The 5,825-nt window shown below is 36.5% G+C and overlaps 1 non-coding gene across 1 annotated transcript; it reads right to left on the bottom strand.

The window, feature by feature from the left end:
* Positions 1-4,046: 4,046 nt before the first annotated feature.
* On the bottom strand, positions 4,047-4,153 carry LOC118631955. Its single transcript, XR_004959940.1, has one exon. It is a non-coding gene; the product is annotated as a U6 spliceosomal RNA (small nuclear RNA).
* Between the last annotated feature and the right edge of the window lie 1,672 nt (positions 4,154-5,825).

The following is a 5,825-nucleotide window of genomic DNA, read 5'->3' as shown; positions in this document are numbered from 1 at the left end:
TCTGTTGTTATTAGTCTGTTCAAGTATTCTATCTCTTCCCGGTCCAGTTTTGGGAGACTATTTGTTTCTAGAAATTTGTCCATTTCGCTTATATTGTCGTATTTGTTGCTATATAATTTTTTATAGTAGTTGTTAATGATCTTCTGTATTTCTGTGGCATCAGTTGTTACTTCTCTTTCATTTCTGTTTTGTGTATTTGGGTCTCTGTCTTTGTTTCTTGGTGAGTCTAGCTAAGGGTCCATCAATCTTGTTTATCTTTTCGAAAAACCAGCTCTTTGTTTCATTAATCTTTTGAATTGTGTTTTTGGTCTCTATGCCATTTATTTCTGCTCTGATCTTTACTATTTCCTTCCTTCTACTTGATCTGGGGTTTTCTTTTTGTTTGCTTTCTAATTATTTAAGTTGTGAGGTTAGAGAGTCAATTAGAAATTTTTCTTGTTTCTTGAGGTAGGCCTGTAGTGCTATGAAGTTTCCTCTCAGAACTTCTTTCACTGCATCCCATAGATTTTGTGTTGTTGTGCCTTCATTTTCATTGGTTTCCAGGAAGTTTTAATTTTTTTTTTATGTCCTTGGTGTTCCATTTGTTGTTTAATAACATGCTATTTATCCATGTGTTCAAATGTCTTTGCTTGGTTTTGTTGCAATTGATTTCTAGTTTCATGCCATTGTGATCTGAGAAGATGCTTGATATGATTTCAATCTTCTTGAACTTGTAGAGACTTAGTTTGTGTCCTAACATGTGGTTTATCTTTACGAATGTTCTATGTGTACTTGAGAAGAATGTGAATTCTGTAATTTTGGGATTTAATTCACTGTAGATATCTATTAAATCCATTTGGTCTAGTGCTTCATTTAGAATCTCTGTTTCCTTGCTAATTTTTCTGTCTAGAGAATCTATCCAGTGCTGTCAATGGGGTGCTGAATTTCCCTGCTATGATTGTATTGCTATGGATTTCTCCTTTGAAGTCTTCCAGAAGGTTTTTAATATATAGTGGTGTTCCTATATTGGGTGCATATATGTTTATCAAGGTTATATTATTCTATTGGATAGATCCTTTCAATATTATGTCATGGCCTTCCTTGTTTCTAGTTATGGCCTTCATTTTGAAATCTATTTTATCAAATATGAGTATTGCTACCCTAGCTTTTTTTTTCCTTTCCGTTTGCTTGGAAGATTATTTTCCATCCCTTCACTTTCAATCTATGTGAGTCTTTTGTTGTGAGGTGGGTCTCTGGTAAACAACATATAGATGAGTCATGCTTTCTTATCCAATCAGCTACTCTGTCTTTTTATGGTAGCATTCAATCCATTTACATTTAATGTGATAATTGATATGTACTTATTTATTGCCATTTTTGTTTAGTGTGGTTCTATTTTTCTTCCCATTTCTACTGCTAATTACAGCAGTCCTTTTAACATTTCTTGCAGTGCTGCTTTGGTGCTAATGTATTCCCTTAGGCATTTTTTTTGTCTACGAAGCTCTATTTGAACTTCTATTTTGAATGTTAGCCTTGCTGGGTAGAGTATTCTTGGATTCAGATCCTTGTTTTTCATGACCTTGAGGACCTCATGCCTTCCCTTCTGGCCTGTAGCGTTTCTCTTGAGAAGTCAGCTGAGAGCCTTATGGGGTTTCCTTTGTAGGTCACCTGTTGCTTCTCTCTTGCTGCTTTTAGGATTCTCTCTTTGTCTTTAATTTGTGACATTTTAATTACTATGTGTCTTGGTGTGGGCCTGTTTGGGTTCTTCTTACTTGGGGCTCTCTGTGCTTCTTGAACTTGAATGCCTTCTTCCTTCACCAAATTAGGGAAGTTTTCAGTCACTATTTCTTTAAATATATTCTCTAACCCTGGCTCATTTTCTTCTTCTTCAGGGACTCCTATGATGCGAATATTATTACGTTACCAGTTGTAGCATAGTTCTAAGCTGTCTTCCTGGTTTTTAATTGTTTTTCCTTTTTGGTTTTCTGATTGGTTGATTTTTTCTACCCTGTCTTTTAATTCACTGATGCAGTCCTCCACTTCCTCTACGTTGCTGTTTAGACCTTCCAATGTGTTCTTTATTTCTGATATGTCATTCTTCATTTTTTCTGGTGGTTTTTAATTTCCAACTGGTTGATTTTCAACATTTCTATGTCTTTACTCATGGTGCTCATGTACTTACACCTTCTCTTGAGCTTCTTCAAGATTATGGCTCTGAATTCTAGTTTTGTTAACTTGATTAACTACCCCTCATTTATCTCATCTTCAGTAGAGGTCTCTCATTCTTTCATTTGGCTTTTGTTTGTGTTTCACCTTTTGGCTATCACAGGGGGCTTTGGAGCCTCCTAAATGTTTCTTGTGGGTGTTGGTGTTCTGTTGTTTGTGGCTCCGTCTCCTGGGTTTGGATGAGCAAGGGAGAACCCACGTTAAACACCACTGTCAAGTCTTACTTTCCTGGTTAGAGTTGCTAGCCCTGGAATGGTACAGTTATCCTCTAGCTTTTTGTCTGGAGGCTATGAGTAGCAGTTACTTGAAGAGCCTTGGCTGCTCAGTTGAGTGAAAAAACTCCTCTTGTGTTCAGCATAAGGGGATTTCCTAAGGGCGGGACAGATGCTGTTTTTTAACGGGCCTCAATTTGCATTTAAATGGCCACTGGGTGGGGTTGAATCTCTGAGGGGGGTCCCGCTGCCTCTCCCTAGAGCCCTGGGAAGGAGTAAATGACCACCATACTGCGTGGTTGAAACTCAGCAAAAGCTCTGAGTGTCCTCCAAATCCCGAGTGTCCCCACAAGGTTCCTGTCCAGTCTGCCCTCCCTGTACTGGCTTCGTAGGGTATATTCCTAGAAATGGGATCACTGGGTCAAATGGAAGTTCAATTTTTAATTTTTTGAGATAACATCATATTGTTTTCCATAGTGGCTGTACCAGTCAGCATTCCCACCAGCAGTGTACTAGAGTCCCCTTTTCTCCACACCCTTGCCAACACTTGTTGTTTGATGATTTGTTAATGGTGGCCATTCTGAGAGGTGTGAGGTGATATCTCATTGTTGTTTTAATTTGCATCTCTCTGATGATTAGTGATGTTGAGCATTTCTTCATGTGTCTCTTAGCCATTTGTATGTCCTGTTTGGAGAGGTGTCTAGTTCCTCTGCCCATTTTTTTTTTTCCCTCACCGAGGACATTTTTTGATATTTTGTTGAGATAGAGTGAGAGGGAGAGAGAGAGAGAGAAATATTGACCTGAAGGGACACATTGAGTGGTTGCCACCCACACGACCCAGGGACAAACTGCAACCAAGGTACATTCCCTTAGCGGGAACTGAACCCGGGTCTCTCCAGACTGCAGGCCAACACTCTAACCACTGAGCCAAACCGGCCAGGGTTCTCTGCCCATGTTTTAATTGGGTTCTTTGTTTTCTTTTTGTTGAGTTGTGTAAGCACTCTCTATATATTGGAAATTAACTCCTTATCTGATATATCATTGGAAATTATGCTCTCCTATACAGTGGGTTGCCTTTCCATTGTGATGATTGTATCTTTTGTTGTGCAGAAACTTTTGTGTTTTATGTAGTCCCATGTGTTTATTTTCTCCTTTGTTTCTGTTGCCTTAGGTGATGTATCAGTGAGAATTGTCTTGCAAATGATGTACAAAATTTTGTTTCCTACATTTTCTTCTAGGATTTTTATGGATTCATGAGTCACATTTAAGTCTTTTATCCATTTTGAGTTTATTATTTTGTACGGTGTAAGTTGATGGTCTAGTTTCATTTTTTGCATGTAGCTGTCCAATTTTCCCAAGACCATTTATTAGAGAGGCTGTCTTTACTCCACTGTGTGCTCTTGCCACCTTTGTCAAATATTAATTGAGCATATGCCTTGGGTCCATTTCTGGGTTCTCTGTTCTGTTCCACTGGTCCATATGCCTGTTCTTGTGCCAGTACCAGGCTGTTTTGATTACAGTGGCTTTGTAGTATAACCTGAAATCTGGTAATGTGATCCCTCCAACTTTGTTCTTGTTTTTCAAGATTGCTGTGGCTATTCGAGGTCTTTTTGGTTACATATAAACTTTAAAAATATGGGACGATTCACAAATTTGCATGTCATTCTTGTGCAGGGGCCATACTAATCTTCTCTTTATCGTTCCAATTTTAGTATATGTGTTGGCGAAGTGAGCACTATCTTATGTTTTTTGTACTTTATTTTGTTTATATGGTTTATCACATTTATTGTTTTGTGAATATTGTACTGGCCTTTCATCCCTGGAATAAATCCCACTTGCTTCTGTTGTATGATCTTTTTAGTACATTGCTGGATCTGATTTTCTAATATTTTGTTGAGGATTTAAGTGTCCTTGTTCATTAGGGATACTGAGTTATAATTTTATTTTTTTGTAGTGTTTTTATCAAGGTTTCAAATTAGTATGCTTGCCTAGTTAAATTAGCTTGGGTGTCTTCCTTTCTCTTGAAAGTTTTGAACAGTTTGAGAAGAACAGGCATTAGTTTTTCTTTGAATGTATGGTAAAATTCAACTGTCAACCCTTCCAGTCCAGATCTTTTGATTTGTTGCATGTTTTCTGATTACTGCTTCAGTTTCACTAGTTGTAATCTGTCTATTCAGATTCTGATTCTTTTTAATTCAGTTTTGGAAGATTGTATGTTTCTAGGAATTTATCAATTTTTTCCAGATTGTCCAATTTGTTGGCATATAGTTTTTGCATATATATATATATATATATATATATATATATATATATTACAATCCTTCATATTTCTTTGGTCTTAATTGTTACTTCTCTTTTTTTTTTATTTCTGATTTTATTTGTTTGGGTTGTCTTTCTTTTTTTCTGAATGAGTCTGGTTAAAGTTTTGTCAATCTTGTTTATCTTTTCCCTGAACCAGATCTTGTTTTTATTGATCTTTTATAACTTTTTTAGACTCTGTTTTATTTCTGTTTTGTATAATTACCTTCTGTCTACTCATTCTGACCCTTGTTTGTTGTCTGTTGTTTTTTTTTTTTAAGTTCCTTCAAGTGTAAAGTTAGATTGTTCATTTTTTTTCTTGTTTCTTGAGTTTGGCCAGTAATACTATTTATTTTTCTCTTAGGATGGCTTTAGCTCTTTTTCATACATTTTATTTTTTCATTTTAAGCTTATATTTCTACTTCCATACACTTGATTGTCATTTATATTGCTCCATTTCAGGACTAAATCAGAAATCTCCTAATTTCTTTCCTCCATCCCAAACTCATCAGTGCACACTACCCAATGTTTCTAACATAATATATATTTTATTTGTACTGTTGACATTATTACAGATGTCCCCATTTCCCCCCTTTTGTCCTCCTTCACCCAGATGACACCCACCCCTCCCTCTGGCCTTCACCACATTGTCATCTCTGTCCATAGGATAAAATAATCTTTCTAACTTTGAGGTCTGATATTGTCCTTTTTTAAAGTAAAACCCACAAACTTATCTTTATTATTGAATGTATTATAGATGTTCCCCATTTCCCCCCATTGATCCCCATCCTCTTCACTCCCGGTCCCCTCATGCCTTCCCCACACTATTGTCTGTGTCTATTAGTTATGCATATATGCAATATGTTCTTTGGTTTATCCCTTCTCACTACCCCCCCCCCCTTTGAAGTTCTTCAGTCTAACAACCAATTTGTACTTCTTAATCTCTTCACTTTTTTTGCCCATCCTCCCCAAACACTACCATCTGGCAAACAACAAAATGTTCTCTGTATATGAGTCTGTTTCTGTTTTGCTTGTTAATTTTATTTGTAGATTCTATCATTGATAGATATGTATTTATTGCCAGTCTATTGTTCATGTTTTTTTATCTTC

The sequence above is a fragment of the Molossus molossus genome, unplaced genomic scaffold (assembly GCF_014108415.1).
Source record: "Molossus molossus isolate mMolMol1 unplaced genomic scaffold, mMolMol1.p scaffold_m16_p_16, whole genome shotgun sequence".
NCBI classification, from domain to species: Eukaryota; Metazoa; Chordata; class Mammalia; order Chiroptera; family Molossidae; genus Molossus; species Molossus molossus.
The sequence above is the reverse complement of the archived record's forward strand: the minus strand, read 5'-3'. Positions and strand labels throughout refer to the sequence as shown.